The 24942-nt window shown below is 47.7% G+C and overlaps 1 long non-coding RNA gene across 1 annotated transcript in view; it reads left to right on the top strand.

Moving 5' to 3' along the window:
* The first annotated feature begins 5598 nt into the window (after nucleotides 1–5598).
* LOC144164952 (uncharacterized) overlaps nucleotides 5599–24942 on the top strand; it is a 38818-nt gene continuing 19474 nt past the window's right edge. The window contains exon 1 of the long non-coding RNA XR_013321265.1: nucleotides 5599–5861. This is a non-coding gene — a long non-coding RNA (uncharacterized LOC144164952). The remainder of the gene's footprint in view (nucleotides 5862–24942) is intronic.

Below are 24942 nucleotides of genomic sequence, written 5' to 3'. Positions count from 1 at the left end.
CGCCATCTATCTCAAACCGCTGTGCTCTCCCTAGGTTATTGATCATTACGTAAGTTTTCTGCATGTTAAATTTTAGACTCACATGCTTAGAAATTCCTCCCCAGAGTTACTAAACAAGTCGACATCATCAGCAAGTCTGAGGTTACTGAGCTATTCTTTATTAAGACTTACTCCAAGCTGTTCCCAATGCAATGTTCTGAATACTTCGTGTAAACATGCTGGGGATAACATCGGAGCGATCGTGTCTCCTTCCCTGACGCCATTTCTTATAGGTATTTTACTTCTCTCCTTATGGAGGATGATGGTAGCTGTGAACTCACTGTTAATATCCTCTAGTATTCTTACATAATGCTCGTCTACACCCTGGTTCCGCAATGCCTGAATGGCAACTTGTTCACGGTTGATAAAATAGTCTTTTATTCATTTTATCAAGCGCAGATTTCTAAGCGTTTTTCTAATTTAAATCGTAATTTTTTGTATGTGACCTCCTGAAACACTTTTTCAAAGCCCATAAAATGACATCAGCTTGCGTCCCATTGTTAATAATGTTGCGAAATCGTGTATTATCTCAACAGGAGGACTGTAGGTTGAATAACGTTTTCTAAAACCGTGCTGGTGTTTTGTTAGGTTCTTATGTTTACTAAGAAATTCAGATATATGAGTATAAAGGATGTGCTCTAGTAGCTGGCAGGTAGTTGACCTTAATAAAATAAGGGGATAATTGGAAATGTGCTGCTCTTTACCAGACTTCTAAAGAGACTTGGCTCTCCCGGCCCTCCAATCATCTGGTACTCGGCCTTCATGTAGTGATTTTGAAAATAAGACATGCGGATACATGGCGATCTACTCGGGATGTCGCTTTAAAAAAGTGTTTGGTATGTTATCTGGTCCGGGTGTCTTTGTAACAGAGTTTAAGAAGCATCGTAAAAATGCCTTGCTGACAGTCAACAACGTCATGTATATCTGGACAATCTGCCTTAAACATTCGAAGAACACTATTTTCAATGGTGTAATAACCCTCCCGTTATGAACATCACCTTAATCAATTTCAAAAAGCATTACATTCAGTAGATGTAGTCCTAATGGTCCGCCAGAATCCCTCAGGACACGTTTTATTAAAGTTTGGTAAAGATTCTCCATGATACCGCTCTTTGTCAATATGGATGTTCACTTTAGGCTTAGTTGCAATCTCCGGAATATTTTCGGTTACACCAGTGATATCCCCAATATTACGACGCTTTTTTATCCTTTTACTACGTTTTAAAATGTAACGTGTCTCGAGGAATCCAGGGGTTCCTTCTTTTATTTTTATAAGAGCACACGAAACAAAGCGATCAATACATTCAATAACAGAATGCTTAAAGGAGTCTCTAAGGTACTGTACATCTGCAGTACTATTTAAAAAGGAGTGGAAGTTGAAGGACAGAAACTCTATAAATGCTGTATGGTCGGCTCGCAAAGAATTTTCAAAACACGACGTTTTTCGTTTCTTTGTCACAAAGCCATTTGCCAAAGTCAAGAATATTGCAGCGCTGTGTTTAGAAATACCAGGAACCACTTCACAGCTGGCCGAAGACTTAATACACCCACTAACAAAGAACAGATCAACTACTGATTTCAAACTTCTTTGCACTCTAGTGAAATTGTCAACAAGTTGTAACAAAGGAAAAGTAAAGGCAACGTCAAGCATTGCTTCTCTCATGATAGCGTTATGCTTAGTTGTTGAAAGAGAGGTCCAATCTGTATCTGGTAGATTGAAGTCTCTTGATAAAACAATCCAATCTACTGACTTTGCATGAGTGCCCATATATTTTTTTAAAATTAATCGATGACTTCAATACACGATTTCGGGGGTCGGTACATGGAAGCTACCAGAGCTCTGCACGGGCCAAACATTTGGGCCCGAGCCCAGCCCGGGCCCTTGCTTATCGCAGTAGGCCTGGCCCGCCCCGATGAAGAAGGCCGACGGGCCGGCCCGGTCCGGCCCGAGACCTTAACCTTAAGGCCCGGGCTCGGCCCGGCCCGGCTGCGTGTTTCCAACCCAAATACCGTAGGGGCCCGCGCCGGATTGGGGCACGTTTGGAAGCGAAAACTACCTAAAGGCGGTAAAATGCATCTTAAGGGAAATGATAACAGGCAAAACCAACATTAAACGGGCAAAACAACCCCAAATAAACATAGCAATCATGCACATATCCCTGGCGCAGTTGTCCTTCGCTTAGCTACATACGAAAGAATGGAAACCGACACAGACAAATTCATGGCAATATTGAAACTTATTCAAGAAAAGTAGCCCAAACCAAAATGGCCCAAACCAGTAAAAGTAAAAAAAAAAAGCTTGAGCTCACCGAACGGGAACAAAACCACCCGGCATTTTGTGCAGAATTTCATGATGTTCCATAAATGAATTGAAACAAGCAAATAAAAACAGAATGGCACCTTGGGCATTTGAACCTGATTCGTGCGATTGCTATCCAGAAATGAAACCTGTATGCCAGGGGACCAGCCGGTTCGTGTTTGTTTAAACAGGATGTGTACTTGCTCTGTCGTTTCGTCAGTATACGTTTCCTTTTCTCAAAAGTATTTAGGGCTGTCGGACTCGGTCCCTTCTTTTTATCTAGACGCAAAATACACGCGTGCATTTATGCACATTTTATCGTTGCAGCTTCACTACGTTCTATACCGACTCATATCGGTTATCTATAAGGTTTCAATCATATTAGGTGCTACTGTTTAGGCGGCTCTTGGCGCATTTAAACCATCCTACTCCTCTGTTGCGCTTTTCCTTGCGTGTTCGTCTGCCGGCCACGACGCCCGAGGCCACAGGCCACCTCCTACCACCAGCTACGTTCGCCACGATGTTTTTCCGCCGAAACAAAGAGCAAAACTAAAGTTGAATTGTCCCCTCAGTCTTTGACATCATTACTTTTGTTGGCTCAGAGAAGGAAACGAAACACTGAATAGGGTGCTGCTACAGAACACAGATGGAGACCCAGGCTTCTCTAGCAGTGTTTGCTAGAGAAGCTTGAAAATTTGTTTTCGCCCGAACTTAGAGGTGGAAACTAGTCACTCTGAATTGTCATTCGCTGTACTTCCCTAGGCGGTGTGTGGCTGAGTCGCATGTGTTGCTCAGTTCGTCCCAAGATATGCAGTTGCAGATCTCTCACACTTACCGGCTTGCCATACGCCCACATGTGCCTCAGGGCCTAACGATAAGTTTCGTGAAATGTAAAAAGAAACCTGACCCGTGCTTTTACCGCGTCAGAGACATGTAGTTTCTGTGATATCACAGAAAACCTAAGTTTTGCTTCACTGTAGCGGGCCAGCCCGGGCCGTCAGGACGGCCCGGCCCGTCCGAAGCATTTACATGCTCGGCCCGAGTCCGGCCCGGGACCGGGTGATAAGTAAGTCGGATGGCCCCAGCCCGGCCCTGCCCGCGGGCCGGGCCCGAGCTTTCGGGTAAGCCCGAGCCCGTGCACACCTCTAGAAGCTACAATATACTGTATATTATTGTGGTACATTTTGCACAATAAGCTTTCAACTTGAGTAATATCTGGCATTCTAATCACCATTAGGCATTCCTTAAACAACTGCACCGCCTCCTCTCTTACCTTCATGATCTGTTCTTGATACATTATAACCAGGTAGGATTATTTCACTGCCAAATAACGTTAGACCATGTTTCCGTGAGTGTTATTATATCTGGATCATCAGTAAGGAGTACAGTTTTATTTCAGTCGCTTTGTTTACGACCTTTCGGCCATTTACATTCATGATTATGAATGGTTCAGACCCAGGAGAACGGCGTCAATTATGCTTCTTCTTGTGAAGTTTAAAACGTGATTTTTCGGTTTCATTCAAACGGTACACAGTGTCATCAATGCTCAACTTTTCGTACAATGTCTTAACGTTTGCACCAATTTTTGTTTCCTGAGCTGCGCTTTTCCACTATGTTTCCGTATCAGGGACACTCCGCTAGAAAAGTCCTCAGAGATAGACATCGTAGTTCCCTTTATTTGAAATGCAGGCTTTTTACAGAAGCCTTTTCTCGATAATCTAAAAATATGATGATTACTGGACACGACTTATTTCCAATTTACGGCCAAGCCTATGGCATCGTTCAGTGGCTGTCCTAATAATCTCTAGCTTTTTCCCCAGAATTTCTTCTCTTGCATCATTCATTAGTTCCTCGCTATATTCATTATCAGGGTCTTCTACCCCAACTATATGTGGGTTAGTTCTGCGGCCTCTGTTTTTCAAATTATCAAGTTTCGATACAAGCACAGAAATCTGTTCATCTCGATTAGCAATGGACATCTCTTTCTGAGAGCTCTTTGTTGCTTCAACTGAGGCAGTAATGCGTGCTGTCCGGCTAGCAGTTGTGAGATCTGCTCTGTAGGACCGGGGTTCGCCTGTACACCCCCGCATCTCAACAGATACAGCGGCACGAAACAAACAACAGAAAGTAGACCTCTTAAACGTAGTGGGCAGGGCGGCAACACCAGAAAACAGCCGTCACTAGGATAACACTGAATGGAGGAATAATTACCAACCTGCAGCACGAAGAGGAAAGGATTGAGCGTCATGCCAGGTATGCTGCTTCTGCCAAGCACACTGGCGAAATCGCGTTCCATTGGCGCTCTTATAGTCGGCGATATTCCCACGTGAGGTAACGTCACCGAATATAGCAGACATGTTGAGTCAATGAAGTGCGGCAGACATGGTCCATCGAGGGCGACGTCATCACCTCGCTAAGATGACACGCAGCCGAAGCCCCGGAGTCTGTGCGCATGCGTCGTCTGCGAAGCGTAGTAGTACGGTCATGAAAAGGATCCAAGTAGAATGGTGACAGCCTGCAGCACGAAGCGAAAAGGGTTGAGCGTCATGCCCGAAACGCTGCTGCCTAGCCCACTCTGATGCTCTCGTGAGAATACTATTTTTGGTTTTAGGTACGTGCGCTAGGTACGTCATTACTGACATTACGAAACATACGATGCCGCAGAAAAATTGTAATTTTGTCTGAATGCGCCTAATTTCTTTGTTAATAATGCGTATTTTGCTTCTGCACTAGCGCTTAGGGTACTACAAAACACCAAATATTGTGGATAATAACAAAAAAAGAAACGTGCAATCTGTCTTCATGGCCCTTTACGTGCCCCGAGGGATTTTTTTCTCGTTTACGGAGACTTGTAGAATAAAACGCTCGAAAAGCACAAAATTGCTTTTAGATTGGGTATCTTGAGCCTGCCGTGTTCAAAAGTGTTCTGGACATTTTTAAGCCTGTACAGACTGACTGGTATTTTTTTTAGCGATAGCTTGACGACCATCCAGTATTCTGAGGATAAGGCATCTTTCTGATACCTATATGTGTAATTTGGTGTTATTAGGTGTATCGATATTCATGTGTAGTTTATTGTATACGTTTTAAAATTCTGCATTATGAAGCAGAATTTCTATTGTTTACACTGGTTGAAGTATAAATAGCACAAGTAATCATGCGTCATGGTGCCAGTTATCCGTGAGTCTTTTATCCTTTTTTTTACTAATTTTAGCAACAAGAATTTTGCGGTCTCTAATACTTCCTATTTTATTAAAAAGTCAATCATAAAGATGCAACATTTTACGTTTTTGGCCTCCCCAAATTCAACTATGGGTACAATTTGACAAACCAATCAATGCTGATTTTACAAATGTTCGGAACAATAACATATGTGTTAAATATTTTGAACATTTAGTTCGTTTTTAGTAAAACTGTAAACAGAGAATGTTAAACCTCGCTTATAGGTGCATATCAAATTACGCAATCTGTATTTCAGGTAGTATAAGAGGAACCAACAAATATACGGAAGCCTGCGATACCAGTAAGTATTCCACCAAAGCACAGCGCTCAGTTAATTATCACTGAATTTTTGATACACGTCACAACTTCGCGATAAGGAATCAGAGTAAAAAAATTTCTTAAAGGAGTACGGACACCAATTTTCGGCGTTAACATTATTGCACAGTTCGCTTTCTTTACTCGACAGAATACCGTGGCGGATATATGAGCGGCCTGCGACGCGAAGAACGCGAAGATCATACTTTAATTGGATCTCATTTATCGCGCCGACGGAGAAGCGCGCGTTGCGGCGCTCAGAAAATGCACATCAGCGTGACATCATCCCGTGAAAGCCAAAAGAAGTGACGCGACAGTGCTCGTCAAAAACTGATGACGTCACTTAACGCACGCCGCATTCACAAACGGGTGCACGTAGCCAGAGCTAGAGGCATAACCGCTGCCCAGAAAGGCACTGTTGGCAAAAATAAATTTCCACACACGGGAAAAGAGGCGATAATAAAGCCCGGAATAGCAGTAGAAGTCGCCATCAGGACGTTTATTGATAGCGGTAATCGAAGTTCCGCCGCAATGGCAGGCCTAGCACCTTCATGCAGCTCAGTCGTTCAGCTCCGGTGGCGGCGCGGTCGAAACAACACCCCCACCGGCCTCCCCAGTGTTTTGACGTCCGCACAAGGCGGCGAGGCCATGCCGAGATTCTGTCATATGCGCCTTTCGGGATGAAGCGCGGGAACTTGAAATAAATGATTTACAGGCAGTTCAATGTATTTAATTATCGCGTGCTGAAACATTTAAAGTGCTGTTTCGGGTTCACCAGGCCATTAACATCGACAAAAGCAATAAAAGTGGAACATGAAATTTTCGTGTCAGTACTCTTTAATTACACTATTATATACCCGTCGTATTTGAGTATACTAAAGAACGAATTAAATGATTTCTGTATAAAATATCCCATTTTACAACAAAACTGCCGACCAGCGTGCTAGTATGGCCTCAATCCGCAGTGTCGTACTAATTCTATGGGTACGGTGTAAGGACACGAAAAATGTTAGCAGAAGAGCTGTTTGAGCTTTTAGTTCTACCGTCGAGCGTTACCAGGTAAAAATACCAAGTAAACATACCGAGCGCACGTGAGCGTGGACTTCGCGAGGTGCGCCCGGCGTCGGCCAGGCTTGCATGTGGGATTGCACCAGAGGAGGAGCTCGCAAAAAATACCAGGAAAAAATAACACCCGGCTGTATTTTTAGAGGCGCGCTAGAAGAGCGCCTGGCGTCGGCCAGCTGGACATTCGGGAACGCTCCGCGCAATGTTCGCTGAGTGATCTATCGCGTGCTGTTGTCTTTCCCAGTTCACGTGCGTTCGACCTGAAGTGGGGAGCACAGACGCCGGGTTCGCTTTACGTGCACCAAGTCAGCGAATCCGATTTCCGCGGGTTCTAGAGAGAGCTCGCGGTCCACTTTGGGAGAGATGTGAAGGCTTGCGGACAAAACAATCCGGGCATGCCAGTCACGAAGAACTTTCAGCGGCACGTTCGGAAATTCATTAAGTTGCAACAGCCAGGTCTCCAACGAAGGGAGAGGGGCCGCCAGCTCTGCTCTTTCTCCAGCCTTGCATTACTCGTGCAAGCTGCGGCAAATTTTGAAACAAAAAAAATATATTGCTGATTCATAGAAAACCAAGAAAAAATGAGTATGCTATACACAAAAACTAAACCCATCGAATGCAATATACATGAGCCCAGTAGCCACATAGAATACCCTCATTTGAATCCCGATTAGCACACAATTTTATTGTGCGGGAAATGTAAAACCGACATTAAATTCGCTCTCACTTCATGGGTTTCAAAGCCTGCGAATGCATGAAACGGTCAAATTTTGATAAAGTTCATATGCATAGGTTTTGTTAAGAAAAATCCTAGGAGATGTAATAATTCTTATGGCTCGCGAACGCGAAAGCGTGAATGTCTTGTTGAATGCCCGAGACGCCTTGTTCCTGTCGCATGTTATCGAAGGGCATCGTAATCCCCATACAAAAATATTGTATGATCGGCTATAGAAAATCTTTTTTATTGTCGTCTTTAGCTATTTGGTCCAATAATCTTTAGACTTTTCTATGGCTCTCTTCAGCGATTTGTATCGCCATTCCTATGGGTGTCTTTAGCTTGTTCTATAGCCGGTTCTACGGCTGTCTTTAGCTATTCGTACCGACATTCCTATGAGTGTCTTTAGCCTCTTCTATAGCCGGTTCTGTGGTTGTCGTTAGGTGCTCGTATCGACATTTCTATGGGTGTCTTTAGCTTATTCAATAGCAGGTTTTATGGTTGTCTTTAGCTATTCGTATCGAAATTCCTATGAGTGTTTCGTATCGACATTCCTATGGATGTCGATAGGAATGGCTAAAGACAGCCATAGAAACGTCTAAAGATAATTGGGCCAAATAGCTAAGCATAACCGTAAGAATGGTTTCAATAGCCGACCATGCAATATTTTTGCACGGGCTGCAGCTAGAAGAGAAGCACCACTACTTGAAACACAGTGACAGCAGCAGCCGCTGAGAAATTATTAGCACGCTGCCATGCCGGCATATAGAGCCTTACGGATCTCTAGAACGTCTCCTGTGGCAGCACTTAGGTTGTGTGCCTAGCTGCATTCTATAATATATGCTCCGTGAACACATGCCCAGCCAAATGAGCTTTTATGTCTTTCTCTCTATAGCTTTAGGGCGAACTTTTTTCAATAGCTGGCAAACGACAGCTGAATGGTTTTGAGCCCGTAGAGTTAGAGCTAAACAATGGTCTATAGCAAGCCAAAAGAGATTTGTCGCGGCTGGTCTATAGAACTAAAGCAATACATATTTCTTTAGCAAGCTACAGTAACCTGAATATGTGTGACTCTATAGACTAAACACACTAGAATGTTATATAATCGCCTCGCCACTTATAAAAAGTGAATAGCCTCGGATCATTAGATTGCCGCAGCCGACAGGATTCCAGAGACGGACACTATGTGGATTACTCTACATGCCACGTGGAACTCCCGAGGCGGGTTTTACTTCTCGTCATGCCAAGTCCACGACGAAGTGCCGTACGACTTGCGTGAGTGCATCACAACACAACAACTGTGTGACTGGGTTGCTAAAAATTCCGTCCAGACAACCCAGGACCTGACTACCCAGTCTTCTCTCAAGCTCAGGGTGAAGCCGTCCGAGTTCCAGGAATACTTCATGGAGCCAATCATGAGGGCGTCAGGGAACACGAACACGACACCTAGCGTTAACGCCACCACAATGGACCCAAGCCTTCTTCTGATTCTGCAACAGCAACAGTGGCAGGCAGAGAGGCAACAACAGCTCATGGAGACCCTCATCGCTACGGTCCAAGCTCAACAAAGACAGCGCACACAAATGGTGAAGCCGGATTCGTTTGACGGAGAGAGTTCACGTCTTGAGGATTGAATTCGTACCTATGAATATGCATCCGAGAATAACATTTGGCATGGAGCTACAGACCGAATGCAAAGCATACGGCGGTTTTTGACGGGGCTTGCAAAGAAGTGGTATGAGCTGCACCTTCTCCACACACGCGTCCGACAGCTGGGACAGCTGGAAGGCAAGCATTCTCAGAGCGTTCAAGGAAAACCCTGTGAAAAGGTGAAACCGTCAATTTTCTATAAATACCGATCGGGCGAACCCGTGGAGTATTTTTGCGAGAAAAGGAGCCTACTGCAAATAGCTGATTCTAATATCCAAGAGTCTTCACCTGTGCCACTGATTATTTCCGGGTTTCCTAAGGATCTTCAGAAGCAAGTGCAGTTTAAGTCCCCAAAGACAATCGAGGAACTTTTGGAGTGTTTTCAAGGCTTGTGCATAGATGCTCCTCCAAGAATTCTGGGTACGCGACGTTTCAATTTAGAAACCGGGCAAGCGTCACAGAGGTTTGGGACTTCAGGAGTGTCATCGTGTACACAAAGAAATTTGTTCCGAGGACATGGTGTGATAAACCTTGCATTGCCCTGGAATGACAATATAACCTCGAAAGAGTCCCATCAAGTCGAAGTACATAGTGGAGCTGAAGCAACCCAGAAAAAAAAATGAATAAATGAGGGTGATTTGTCCCACCCGATGACAAAAATCGAGACTGTTTACTTCACCACAATAAACTTTCTTTTCATACCTTTGGGAGTTAACGGCACCGACGCCACATCACTAGTTGATAGTGGCGCTACCGTGTCCGTTATAAACGAGTCACTCGTGTCTGAAAAAGATATTCTTAAAGGTAGACCAGTACAAATACAGAGCTTTGATGGAAGGAGACAACTTTATGATGAGTTGATAAAAGCCAAGGTGACGTACCAAGGTCTAAGAACAGCGATCGACACCTTAGTTGCCAACGGGTGCGAATACCAATTTCTGCTCTAAAGACCTGATATGAAAAGTATTAAAATAAACCTATACTGGAACGATAATGTGTGCGTTGACACGGAGGCCTGCGATTCCCTGAGCACAACAGACCGACTTGTTCGGTGTGAGGACGTTCGCCTCAAGTTTCCGGAGCTCGGTTGCGTCGGTACTTACCTGCCGGCTACAAGAAAATTCTCTGCTCCTTTCAAGCTTGCTGATGTAACGCCCATTAGACAAAAGCCTTACAATATGACCCGTGAAAGAAGACTTTCGCTAAAGATAGAACTTCAGAACATGCTGGAAGCTGAAATAATACGCCCGTCAGTCTCCAAATTTGCGTCCCCCATTACATTAGCATTAAAAGAATATGGCTCACTGCGTTTTAGGAGAGATTACAGGATTCTAAACCCACGAATTGACCGTTTCTCATTTCCGATGCCCCGAATCGACATCATTGAAGAGACTGGAGGCTTCCACATCTTCTCACGCATGGACTTGTGCAAGGGATTTTGGCAGATTCCTCTCGAGGAGGAGTACAAACAGTACGCGGCTCAGATGGTCTCCGCTGGTACGGTGTTCGCTGGGAACAGCAGCGAATTTACTCATCAACGAGATCTCACCAGCTGATATTTACTCTTGGGTACAGATCACAATTCAAATACGTCATATCCACTACACCTATACGTGGAACGTGGAAGTGAAATAAGTACATTTGCATAGCCCTTTGTTGGCATGCTGCTCATAATTTTCTTGATTTCTGACGCAATCAATATCCTAAATGTTAACGTAACACAAGTACAATGTGCATATTCAGCTAAACTCCAGAAGGAACACAATCAGCGTTTCTCCTTTGTTAGAAATTAGCCTAGTGGTCATTAACAGAGTGACTGCAATGCACACAGAAAACTATTAAGGGAAAGTAGCATTCTGAGCGCTGCATTTATGTGGATATGCATAGCACCTAAATACTGACCCGTTCCACACGTTAACGGAAACAAATTATGTGCATTATAGAAGTGTCACTTTCAGCAATGTCTAACATGCGTACTATGCCTAAAATCATTACGATGTCTAGAGGTTAGCTTTAAAAAGCGTGGCACATTTGAAACAAGGGTTCATTTAACTCCGTATTGAATAGCATTGTGTTATTATGATGGGATGAAAGTGGACGGGATGAGGCATTTATGAGGAATATCGTGAGCCTAGGTATACTTTAACAAAAGTGAGTTGGTAGGTTAGTGTGTGACATTTAAAGTGTCATAGGGCTCTTGACATTGAAAGGAACTACAGGCAGTTCTGAAACATTTCAGCAGAAAATGGGGAAGGGGCGCGTATACACAGACAGTGTGGATGTTTATATGCAGGCTTTGAACAAAACATGCAAGTTGCCTAATGAACACAACATTTGTTTTGAAGTAAAATGAAAAAAAAAATCTCTCAGTATTCTTGGATCACCACTCGTTCTAACCGCGATGCCAGCGCTTATATTTTTCAAGTGCATTGTCGCAGTTACTGCAATCTCATTCGGCACGTGGCTTGACACAGAGGGGTTAACATTTGTGCATAGCCCAAGAAAATTCCCAGCACGCCTTCTAGTACACCAGTGCTCCTTTGTATAGCAAGCTGCGCTAATCGGTCAGGTTGCATCTTGAGCAGCAGAAAGACGTGCCTGTATTGTGCCTCTTCCTGTGCCTCATCTTTTTAGCACTGTTCACGATGCAGTGCTGTTTGTTCTGTCAGAAGAAATGTGTTTCGTGATGACCTGACGGCTTTTCTTAGCAAAGGAGAGGCCTTTGGCTTGAGAAGCTGTTATCAGCTCACCTAAATGACACAGGCTCAAGTAAATCAGCTCACTTAAAATGACACAGGCCTCAAGCCTCTTGATAGCGTAATCCAGAGCCAAAGGTCCTGTGCAGTACTGGACAAAACTGTAAATTTTTTTTTGTGGGGCTACGGTTAAAGCTGATGAGCTTTGAGGAATGCTTAGTGTAGTTGCGACATCGTGAGGTTCTGGCTGTGCTTCAGTGGGCCCCAGTCTGATTTCTCCTGCATAAGAGTCGAGCGCGCACATCATAGATACAAATAGTCCATTGAGCTAACTTACAGGACGCTGTAGTAATGAAGTGTCACCATGCCCAAAAGAAAGTGCACAAATGTTTACAGGGAATTTTCATTACATTGGAGTCCGTGCTGTTGCATTCTTGCGGCAACATGTCCACTATGTGCCAGCCTCCGGTTGTAAGCACACTTGGTACTGTCTAGCTGTACCTGCGGCATACAAATCACCCTCCTCGTACTGCAGTGCAGTGTTCATTCTCTGGATCGTCAGCTGGCCTGTCATACAAGTAGACTAGGTTATTGCCACTGTACGCCCTCTAAGGGGATGGTGACCGCATCACATACCTGCTGTAATCTCATGACCTGTCTGATTTCTTTGCACGGGCAGAGATAAAAGTAGTCAACGATTTCTGTTTCCCCCGGTTGGTGTTCTCATAGTTATTCTTCAAAACTTGATTTTGGCCCTCTGTACCATCATTTGTGGTAATGACTACATTGAAGTCAAGCCTGTATGTATGCTGTTACCTATAAGTTTTTCACGGCCAGCCATTGGCATTCTATGTACGACCTCAGCTTGCTGTTCCAGCAATGTTGCAATCATTGAACGTCTCCGAAAGATAAATTTGCGATTTCAGTTCTCAGACAAATAAGTACAGCATCCTTTACCTGCACATAGCAGTCTGTCTTTCTAAGCCATTGGTGTGAAGCTTGCTCCCGGTGAAAGTCGCATAGGACAACTTTGCGTTCGGGAAAGCGCTCGTTCAAAGTATTTGTTTCAGCTTGACTGCAGTCACCATCGAATATTCAGCACAGAAGTAAGTATTTCATTTCCCGAACACTTTAAGGGCTTTAGGTTCGCAGGTTCTTGTCTCAAACTGTGACAAAAGCACCGCAGGTCAAGTATCCAAGTGACGTATTCACAATGAACAAAAGAGGCGGCAATGTGTAACATTTTAGTAGCCTTTGAGGCATGAAGCTGGTTTTATTATTTGGTATTTTTCATAGAAAATATTCTTGATTTAATTTGGTTTGTCAATATATTTCATTTATTAGCACGAAAAAATGCAGGAAACCGTGCCTCAAAAGTAATGACGGAGCTTAGTTAGCGAGAACATTGGAAATTAGAGGCGCACAACATACTGGTGTGTGGTGTGTTCTCAATCCGTCCACTTCAGTATTCTTGAATGCTTATGCACTCCACCAGATAAATTGCTGTGGTCAGAATTTAATTTCGCGTAATTTCATCTCTGTTGTATCAATTATTAGTGCTGTGGCGTTTGGTAAAGTTGTCAAGATTTGTGATTTTTTCACAACTCCGTATCACACTGTGCACTTTCTAGTCTTGAACGACTCCTGGAGATCTTTATCGAAAGCTAGAAATTAGGTTATCGCCATCTTTTACAAAATCTTCTAAATTTGGTCTCCTGTGGATCGTTATCCACATCGGGATCCATGATTATTAGGTAGTGTACTTGGGTGCGTGATAAAAAAACGTAGTTGAGCCAAATAAAATAAAAAAAAACGCGTGTGGCATTTTACTTTTTCAGAAAGCCGTGAGTTAGCGCTGCTCGGCTGGTGCGGCCAAATTTTCTTTTATTTCAGGCCGCGAGCTGATCAGCTCGCACTCTTCTTCGCGAATGGTGAATGGTGAAAACTATAGTGTAACATATAATGATTGCGCTAAAAAGGGACACGGACGGAGTGAGGACAGACACACATGGCGCAAACTTCCAACTACTTTTTATTGCCACTGTGTCAACTTTACAAAGGACGGTCGCGCATGCGCACGCAAAAACAGAGATTAAACGTTCGGTAGTGCGGCGGCCAAGAAAACCAATTCTTTTTCGGTAAGAGCCAGCGAGGACTTGCTAACACACTTGTCACCGAGTCTTGCTATCGCTTCAGCCTCAGCGATTTCTCTCAAAAGTTGCGTGCGACCACGAGATAAAATGCAAACTTCTCAAAGATAGGCTTACAGCCGCATCTCAAACAATGTGCGGCAAGAAACCACCAGTGCCAGATTTTATATTATTGCAGTGCTCGCGTAACCTATCCTTCAGGCAACGCCCAGTGTGCCCAATGTACTGTCTCTTACATTTGAGCGGGACGCTGTACACTACCCGGCTCGCACAGGCAACAAGCCTCTTCTCGTGCTTCTAGTTGCACTTCGCTGGGGTGGGGCGATTGGGGTTCGAGAGTCTGCTCAGCTTCCCAAGCTTGTTGGGCGCTGAAAAAACCACCCTAATATTCGCCTTCTTCCCAATCTTCTTGAGGTTGTGGGAAATCTTTGTGCATATAGCGCAAACACCAACTTTCTGGCTATTGCCGGATGCGACATCTTCAGCTGTATGTTGAGCACTGGGTCTCGCCTCTCTCAAAATTTTTTCCGCTACCGACACCAGCACTGGCTTAGAATACCCTGCTGAAAATGGACGACCGCTTTGTTGTTCAAAGCTTGTGCCCACGGAGTGGCAGCAAGACTTTCTTAGAGCATTCCTAAAGCACAGACTGACGACGGCGCGCTTTACGAGCTTAGAATGGGCTGACGTATATGGCAAAAGTGGGTCATTGGCTCACGGCTCATAAGACCAGCATGTATGCCTATTACTGAAGGGGAGGCGAAGATCAAGAAACCGGATTCACCCTTTCGACAGTTAAGCACTGTCGAAACGTAGATAAGGCTTTTTTCGCCTCCACAGCAATGAGGTCATAAGGGCAGTCAATAAATATTACAAAATCATCCACATATCCAAAAGGTTTACACACACAGTTACCCTGCGTCTGGTTTAAAATTTCATGGTCTAAAGAGGCTAAAAACAGGTCACTAAGAATCGGAGCTATGCAAGAACCGATACAAACACCAGTGTTTTTCTAGTAGCATTCACTATCTCATGAAATAAAATTGGATTTCAGGTAAAACTGCGAAAGCTCTAAAAAGTGACTGCTTGACATACCGATGTCGTTCTGAAAGGACAGTACAGGATAGTACGCTGTCATGGGGTAGGGAATAATACAAAACCTTAATGTCAATTGAAAACGCTTGGAGTCGCTGGTCCGGGTCACGTTTCAAAAAGTCGATTACGGATTCCGAGTTTCTAACAAGAAAAAATCCCTAACTGATAAAAGGCCGAGTTTGGCCTGTAAAAACAAGGCCAACAGCTTTTGCCAAGCATCATTTTCTGATACAATCACGCGGTACGGGACATCGAGTTTGTGCGTTTTTGCACTAAAGAAAATTTGAAGGTGATCCCGCCAACTCATTCCGATGTCTTTGGCCAGTTTTTTGAGGTTAAGCTTGAGAGGAGCCGAAGACGGCGAAGTCAGGACTAGGGGGAGGGGAAGAAGAGAAGGTTGAGGAACAGAATAAAACGATGGTTCCCAAGTGAACAGCCTAGGATCATTACATTGGCGCAGTCGACAGGATTCCAGAGACGGACATTATGTGGATTACTCTGCATGCCACGCGGAACTCACGAGGCGAGTTTTACTTCTCGTCATGCCAAGTCGACGACGAAGTGCCGTACGACTTGACCGAGTGCATCACAACACTACGACTGTGCGACTGGGTTGCTAAGAAGTCCGGCCAGACAACTGAGGACCTGACTACCCAGTCTTCTCTCAGGCTCACAGTGAAGCTTTCCGAGTTCCACGAACACTTCATGGAGCCAAACATGAGGGCGTCAGGGAACACGAACACGACACCGAGCGTTAACGTTACCACAATGGACCTTATTCAGATTCTGCAACAGCAACAGTGGCAGGCAGAGAGGCAACAACAGCTAATGGAGACCCTCATCGCTACGGTCTAAGCTCAACAAAGACAGCGCACAGAAATGGTGAAGCCGGATCCGTTTGACGGGGGGAGTTCAAGTCCTGAGGATTGGATTCGTTCCTATGAATATGCATCCAAGAACAACTCCTCGCACGGAGCTACCGACCAAGTGGAAAACATGCGGCTGTTTTTGACGGGACTTGCAAGGAAGTGATATGAGCCGCACTTCTCCACACACGCGTCGGACAGCTGGGACAGCTGGAAGGCAAGCGTTCTCGGAGCGTTCAATAAAAACCCTGTGGAAAGGTGGGACCGTGCATTTTCTATAAATACCGATCGGGCGAACCCGTGGAGTATTTTTGCGAGAAAAGGCTCCTACTCCAAATAGCTGATTCTAATATCCAAGAGTCTTCACCTGTGCCACTGATTATTCATGGGTTGCCTAAGGATCTTCAGACGCAGGTGCAGTTTAAGTGCCCAAAGACAATCGACGAACTTTTGGAGTGTTTTTAAGGCTTGCGCATAGATGTTCGTCCGAGAATTCAGGGAACGCGACGTTTCAATTTCGAAATCGGGCAAGCGTCACGGAGGTCTGTAACTTCCGGGATGTCATCGGGTACACAAAGAAATTCGTGCCGAGGACCTTGCGTCACCCTGCAGTGACAATATAACCTCGGATGACTCCCGTCAAGTCGAAGTACATAGTGGCGGCGAAGCAACCCAGAAAAAAACGACTGAATGAGGGTGATTAGTCCCGCCCGACGACCAAAATGGAGACTGTTTACTTAACCACATTAAAACTTCTTTTCATAACTGTGGGAGTTAACTGCACCGACGTCACAGCACTAGTTGATAGTGGCGTTCTGTGTCCGTTATAAACAAGTCACTCATGTCTGAAAAAGATAGTATTAAAGGGAGACCAGTACAAATACAGGGCTTTGATGGAAGGAGACAACTTTATGATGAGTGGATAAAAGCAAAGGGGACGTACCAAGGTCAAAGCACAGAGGTCGACGCATTAGTTGTTAATGGGTGCGAATACTAATTTCTATTCTCAAGACTTGATATGAAAAGACTTAAAATAAACCTATACTGGAATGATGTGTGCGTTGACACGGAGGCCTGCGGTTCCCTGAGCACAACAGACCGGCCAGCTACAACAAAATTCTCTGTTCCTTTCAAGCTTGCTGATATAACTCCCATTAGACGAAAGCCTTACAATATGTCCCGTGAAAGAAGACTTTGGCTAAAGAAAGAACTGCAGAACCTGATGGAAGCTAAAATAATACGCCCGCCAGTCTCCAAGTTGGCTTCCCACATTACATTAGCGTTAAAATACGATGGTTCATTGCGATTTTGCACAGATAACAGGATTCTAAACCGACAAACTGACCTTTTTCCATTTCCGATGCCCCGAATAGCAACGTCATTGAAGAGAGGGGAGGCTGCCACGTGTTCTCACGCATAGACTTGTGCAAGGGATTTTGTGAGATTCCTCTCGAGGAGGAGTACCTAGAGTACACGGCTTTTGTCACACCATTCGACGTGGATGAATACAACCGACTACCTTTCGGGTGGAATAACAGCCCCTCCTGGTTTCAGAAGATGATGAATGGTGTGTTGAAACCATTTGTGGGCCTATTTTGCAACATTTATGTTTATAACTATATAGTATACTCCAAAGATGATAGCTCACATGCGGAAAATTTGAGCGCTGTTTTGGCTGCCCTCGGGGCAGCCAAGCTGAAAGTCAATTTTTAAAAAAGTGAATTCTTTAATCCGAAAATCACATTTCTCGGGCGCGTGCTGGATGGATTCACTAAAAGCATCAAAGAGGAGTCCGTGGAACGGGTACGGAATATGAAACGACCTGAAACCATACACGCACTGCGAGTTTTTCTCGGTCTGGCAGGGCACTTCCGGAGCTTTATACCGGGTTTTGCTGCTCGTGCCAAGCCACTAACAAGACTTCTTCAAAAGGGTACAGCTTTCCAGTGGACAGAAGAGTGCGAAAAAGCGTACCATGACTTAGTGTCCGGCATGCCATCTGACCCCGTGCTCACGCTGCCAGACTTCTCACTACCTTTTGAGCTCACCACGGATGTTTCTCACTATGGCGCAGGTGCCGTTCTATACCAACGAGGACGTTCGGCTACAAATGATCAAAAACTACACGTGAATGGGTACCACTCGCATGCGTTCAACAAGTCTGAAGAGAACTACTGTACAACAGAGAAAGAGGCTCTGGCTGTTGGGCTAGCGGTGAGGTACTTTCGATCGTACCTCGAGGGCAAGAAGTTCAAGCTTTTTACTGACCATCAGGCCCTTACATATCTCCTGCATGACAGTCAACCTAAACGACGATATCTCGCTGGATAAGCGAATTACAGCAGTTTGATTTCGACGTATTACACCGATCCGGGCAGTTGCTTTCAGATGCTGACGCCCTTTCCCGTATTCCTATTGACGTAACCTGCAAGACTGGTGAAGAAGTAAATGCACTGACTGCTCTGAGGTTGTGGGAAGGAACAGAAGAACTACAGTTTGTAGGTGGACGGTTTCACGTCCCACCTACAGTGGTCAGAAACGTTCTGGAGCTTTGCCACGACACTCCAGAGTCAGGAGGTCACGACGGCTGATGGCTAACCTATTACAAGATCAGGAAGAGGTTCACGTGGCCACACATGAAAAGAGATGTGAGCGCATACGTCCGCTCTTGTCACTCATGCCAAATGAACAAGGCCAAATACCTACAGAAAATGGGTGCTATGACTTTGCCAGCCCACTTAAAAATACCAGTTGAGACAGTACATGTCGATGTTGCAGAGCTCAAAAAGAAGGGTGAAGGAGTAAGAAGGACATAGACTTTCTTATTGTGTATCGATAAATGCTCCAGGATAGTGGCTGCAAAACCAGGAAAGGAGGACGCGAATACTGCAATAGCGCTTTTGAACAGAGAGATATTCAATGGTGTAAAATACGTTGTGTCTGACAATGGACCTGCTTTCAGGAGCCGAGCAATGACACGCTTGGCGGAAAGCAGAGGCATCACCCTAACGTTTGCAGCCTCATATCACCCGGCGGCTAATGGTCTTGCAGAACGGGCTATAAGAGATATAAAACAGTACATCCATTCCTACCCTAACTATCCTGGGGGTTGGAAGTGCTGTCTGGAGGCGGCGGTCACGCATCGCAACCGGTCGCACACAAGTGCGCTGTGGTGCAGCCCTCAGTATACATCCTTTGGTAAGCCATCATACGTGCCCGCTGACGAGATCCTTGGTCTTACGACAAGGCTTAAACTTCACGAAACAAAAAGGATAGTTGAGGGTGAAATGAAGTATAGGGAGGCGATGAAACGTTTCGCCGCGTCACAACACAAGTATTCTCACTATTTCTCCAGGCGATTTGGTCTTGGTGCGAAAAGGATGTGCGAAATTACAAACCAGACCTATCGGGCCCTTCGAAGTCATAGAGACAGCACCTACGAATGGCGTTTTGAAAAACGTGTGGTACATGACGGGTAACGGGACTGTGGAAGTCGCGGCCATCAGCAACGTTGTTCCCTACACACAAAGAGAGGACGAAAACAGGGCCCCAGAGAGTGTGGAGAGCCGCAGATGACGAAGTCAGGACTAGGGGGCAGGGGAAGAAGAGAAGGTTGAGGAACAGAATAAAACGATGGTTCCCAAGTGAACAGCCTAGGATCATTACAAAGCTTATTGCACAATTTCTTAGCTTTCGCTTTTACTTTAGATGGGGACACACTTTTATGGCAGCTAAAAACAGCAGTGATTGCTTCCTGAGCTTTGGCGTTATAATCTCCTACAGAGAACATAGCAAAACCCCCTTCCTTATCGGCAGGAAGAACACAAAGCGAATTGTACTCGAGAACGGAGGCCACCCCTTCGACAGAAAACTTTGGCCTGGGTTGCTTGCATCTCACCAGAACATGCACGCCCTCCGAGACGAAACGGCCCACCTCGTCGTCCGGGGCTAGCCTAGAGACGTCCCGGACGTAGGATAGCAGTTCTTGGGGAGATCTTCTTGTCTCAACAGCGAACTTCGACCCAAGTGACAGAATGTCATGAACATTCTCAGCAAGGTCACCGAATCTGGAACATGGACCGGATTTCGCGAAGAGAGGTGCCTCTGCGGCTGCATCCCTCGTAGGATACGTAGTAGTAGTTGCCACAGGTGCTCCGTTGTGTGGTCTTCAATTGAAGGTACTCACGAATCAGTCGGTTTGCCGTCGGAGGAGTTGCGCAGCTGTGAAGCTGTGCCACAAGGTACTCCCTGTAGAGCCGTGCCTGGCGATACCACTCCGAACGCAGAATGCTGCATATCCTAGCAAAGTGACTTGCCGAAGGCACAAAGCCTCCCAACACTGCAGCCAACTCCGGAGCAATGAGCTTGACATGTAGACAGAAGGAAAGCGTCCGTGCTTGGCACACGATCACAGAAATCAAGGACACACGTCATAGCTGACGTGTAGAAACACACGTCATAGTTGCGGCACAACACCGCAGAACTTCCACAGAAAAAAAAGCAAAGCGCTCGAAGCAGTTGCCCTGGCTCACCCAAGTGCTTTCCAAGGACGCACCAACTGATCAAATAACAAACGGACACGCACACAAACACATCATCGAACACAAGTGCTATCCCACGGGCCCTAACGCATCACCCACTTCACGCACGTATGTTGACGTCGACGGAAGTCCCCAACTGATCAGCTGAAGCAACGCGGACACACAAACACATTTCGGAACCAAGTGGTGCCTGCAGTGCATCGAGCCATCATCTCAAGATTTCGCCACGATTCCGCACCGCCGCTTCTCGTAAAACAGACGCCGAGCATGCCACCAACTCCCAGCCACGATATCGGCTCACACTGCTTTTAATAGTAATAAGAATAGTGTTTATTGATTCCAAAAAACAGAATACAAATGCCGGTATTTCGTAAAACCCGCATTTTATTTTCTGCGTAAAACCCGCAGAATTTTATTTCGTAAAAATAAAAATAAAACGAAAACAAAAAGCAAAATTTTGTGGCGTTAGCCCGATCTGTTTTTTTATTTTTGTGATGATATCACGGGCTTTTGTGGCTCCGCCCCTTAAAAGCGGATTTTATTTTTTATTTATGACGTCACGGGTCTTCGTGGCTCCGCCCAATGATTGTGCAGCAGGATCAAGTGCTTCCCATAAGCGACGACCCGGGGAGGATGGGGTGACGTTACGAGCCCACGTGTCCCTTGTCGCACCGTCAGCCCTCCTTGGCCCGCGCCTCCGCTGCTGCCGAAGCTGCTGCGAGCCCCAGCGAGCCTCTTGCGCACGGCGCAGCGTCTCCGAGCCGCGCGCCTTGCATCGCTGCCCCGGCAATCCCGCACTGCTGGCGGCCGCTCACCGCACGAGCTCCGAGGAAGATGGCAGCGCCTATGATACAAACAGACGGGCGGGCGGCGCGCTCCCTGTGACGGTAGCGGACGGCGCCGGAAGGCCAAGAAACTGAAGGCTCGTTCATGCGACCGGCAGCCGGACCTGCCCATTTCGCACCGCGGACTGCACCGCCTCCTTTCCCACCCTATCGAGGGAGGCCATTGCGGCACTTCGCCGCCACCACAGGAGTGTCCCAGGTGAGGGTGAACACCCCTCTGAACGTGGTCGCGGCCGACGCCGAAACGTACGAGTGCCTAGCTGGACTCCTGGCCACTCAGAGTGTGGCTGGAATCGCCATCCGCGCCGTCCGCCCCGCGAGTCAAGGCACGAGCCGCGGCCTCTTGTTCGGGGTGGACCCTCACATAACCAGCAAGGGGAGGCTGGCCAACCTGGACTGCGAGGCGCCGCCGAGCAGCGCGGTGCGGAATCCGGATGGCGCAGTGCTGATGGAGTTTGCTGCCCCGATCGCCTCCTCCCTTCCTGTCGGTCTTTAAGCTGCTGCTGCTCGTGCGAGGCTGCAGACCTCGGCCAGCACCGTGCGCTCGCTGCGGCCGCCTCGACCACGTGACAGTCTGCTGCAGGGAACGCGGAAGAGGCCACACTGCCCAGCAGTGCACCGCATTAGCCCTTGACTGCACCAGCTGCGGCGGCCCGCATGCCGTCCCCAACGCCCGCTGCCCCCGGTGGCAGCCCCAACGCAAGGTGGCCTCGGCCATGGCGCGAGCACCCCAGCCTGTGCCCCGAGCTGAGGCCGTGACAACAGTGCGCGCTGGGCAGCCGCTCAGCTATGTGGACATGGTCAGGCGGTGCGCAAGCCAGCAGCAGCAGCCCGAGTGAGGGACGCCATCAAGAGCAGCAGAGGCAGCCCGCCATGCGCCCACCTGCCCAGCAGCCCCCAGCCGCACAGCCCAGGGTGCAGCAGCTGCCGTCAAGCTCCTGGCCCTGGTCCACAAGCTGGTGGGCCGCCGGCATGCTGGGGACTCTGCCCGCGTGGCCGCCGCTGCCGCCCTGGCCCACCTGAACCCATCCACCACACCCCAGCATGGCTAGCACACACTGTAGGACAGGCCAGCGGCCACGCATCCTGCAGCGGGACTGCAGCCACCTGGGGCCACGTCACGCAGATCTGGCGGAGCACCTGTTGCGGGAGCCCTTTGATGTCCTGGCACTGCAGGAGGCTGACCTCTACACACAATCCCGGCGCATGCCGGGGCTCCTGTGCCACCCTAGCACGACCAGCGGCCGCCTGGACTCCTGCAGCACCAGGAGTCCAGGCGGCCGCTGGTAGTGCCACCCACCAGGCAAGTCCAAGGCTGTGGTCTATGTGCTGGCCGAACTCTAACAGCGCCCCAGTTGATCTGGCTGCGGTGGCTGAGGGCCCTATTAAATGTGCCGCCGTCGCGGTGCGTATGGGCCCCACGGACATCACCGTCGCCAGCGTCTACGTGCGACCACACCAGCCCGGTGACGCCACAGCAGTGGGCAGCCTGCGGGTCAAGCTGGGCGCTGACGCTGTGATGTGCGGGGACTTTAACGCTCACCAACCGGCCTGGGGCAGCCGTCGCACCACCCGCAGGGGCCGAGAGCCCTGAACGCCGCCACCTCCTGTGGGCTGCGTGTGGCCAACGAGGGCAGCCCCACCTTCGCCCGCCGTGGCCCACGGAACACTGTCCCGCTTACGCACATCAACGTGACCCTGGTGTTGCAGCGGTATGCCTACCCCTGGGAGACCGGTCACCAGCACCTGAGGCTCGGACCACTAGCCCATCCTGGTCACTCCCAAAGGGGACCGCAGGCGAGCCGACACAAGGGCATACAGCGTCACCAGCTGGACCAACTTCCGCAAGGAGGTGGCGAAGTGACTGGAGGATTCGCAGGTTGACATCCTGGCAGCCGTCGTGTAGAGCGCCGACAAGGCCACGGTACGGGGGGAGATACCCCGCCGCACGGCACTGCCAGACCTGGAGCTCTTGAGGCTTCAGGCTCGCCGCAACCAGTTGCAGCGGCGGGCCACCAGGAGCAAGTGCCCAGCTAACGGGATGGCGCAGCGGCAGGCAGACGCCCACTGCAGACGGCGGGCCCAGCAGCGCCACACGCCTGGCTGGGAGTTCCTGTTCTCTGCCATAGACTCCCGTGGAGACCCAGCCAAGGCGTGGCTGGTCTTCAAAGCCCTCCTGCGGCCTGCCACCACCGGCAAGCGCCCTCTGCACACACCGGCATTACCATGCGCATCACCGAGGAGGCCCTAGCAGAGCTACTGGCGGACCAGTTTGCCGTGTTGGCACAGGTTTGTTATTCTAATATTATTCTAGGTTTATTCCCAACTTCGCTGACATGGTTGAACCAATGCGTGTCCTGCTAAGAAAGGGGCAGTGATTCGTTTGGTCTGACGAGATAGACTCTAGTTTCAGAAAGACCACAGACGCACTGGCATCTAGCACTATACTGAGAATGTTCGATGCATCTCTTCCAGTCTTAGTGTCGACGGACGCATCAGAGTGCGGACTTGGAGCGGTCCTAAAGCAGGTGAACGGACATGAACTGCACACTGTCGCTTTCGCGTCTCGACCCAAGCACCAGAAATTGCCAATACCAAGCATGGCAAATCATCAGTGGCCAATGTGTCCGAGCTTGGCAATACCTCGGCCGCCATCATTGGCTGGCGCTTGGGAAACCTGACAAGCCAACAATAGACACTATGCGAAATTGCTTGGTGATCTAGCAACAATGATGTAAACAAGACCGTCCGCCATATTGGTACGAGCGACGATCCCGAAGTCTCGTACTGTTTACTGTGGAAGGGTAGGTGACGGTAACGCGGTATGGCTCAAACTGGACTGCGTTTTCCGGGTCCCGACCACGGATTGTGGACGAAGGACGCGTCTGCGCTTCTGACTGTGTCTGAGGACTCACACCACTCGTGGTGCCACGCCGAAGACCCATCCGAGCCCAGCGCAACAGGGCATGCCGCCTAGCCACCGAGCCGCATTGCTCGCCTTCATCGGTGCAGACAAACACGTGCGACTCGCAGTAAGTAAATCTTTGTTTTTTCCTTGACGCGAGTTAACCGGTATGAGCATTTGTATAGCCCTTTGTTCACCGTTGTTTACCATGCAAATGCGTAGCGGGGACCCTGTTGCAGTAACCCTGAAAGAGGAAAGCGACAATAGCCAGACCGTACCGCTAGTGGGTGGATTAGGTATTTTCAAATGCTGTACATCGAATTTACGGGACGCTTTTTGGCGAAGATGTTTACGGAAAGGTTGCGGCCGTTTTCCGTGACGGTCGTCCGCCCGCGCGTTTGCCGCAAAGCATTCGTGCTTTGCGGCATAGTCAACTACAAAAGAGCACATGCGCCTTGAATTTTATTTTTTGTGTGTGTTTTCATTATTTATTGCGCATGTCCTGCCGCAAAAATCTGTTTGTGCGTCTGGTTTGTCCT

This window comes from Haemaphysalis longicornis, unplaced genomic scaffold (assembly GCF_048455015.1).
Source record: "Haemaphysalis longicornis isolate Haplotype H1 unplaced genomic scaffold, Haemaphysalis longicornis Haplotype H1 scaffold_14, whole genome shotgun sequence".
Lineage (NCBI taxonomy): Eukaryota > Metazoa > Arthropoda > Arachnida > Ixodida > Ixodidae > Haemaphysalis > Haemaphysalis longicornis.
Note: the sequence above shows the minus strand (reverse complement) of the source record. Positions and strands in the feature narration are given on the sequence as shown.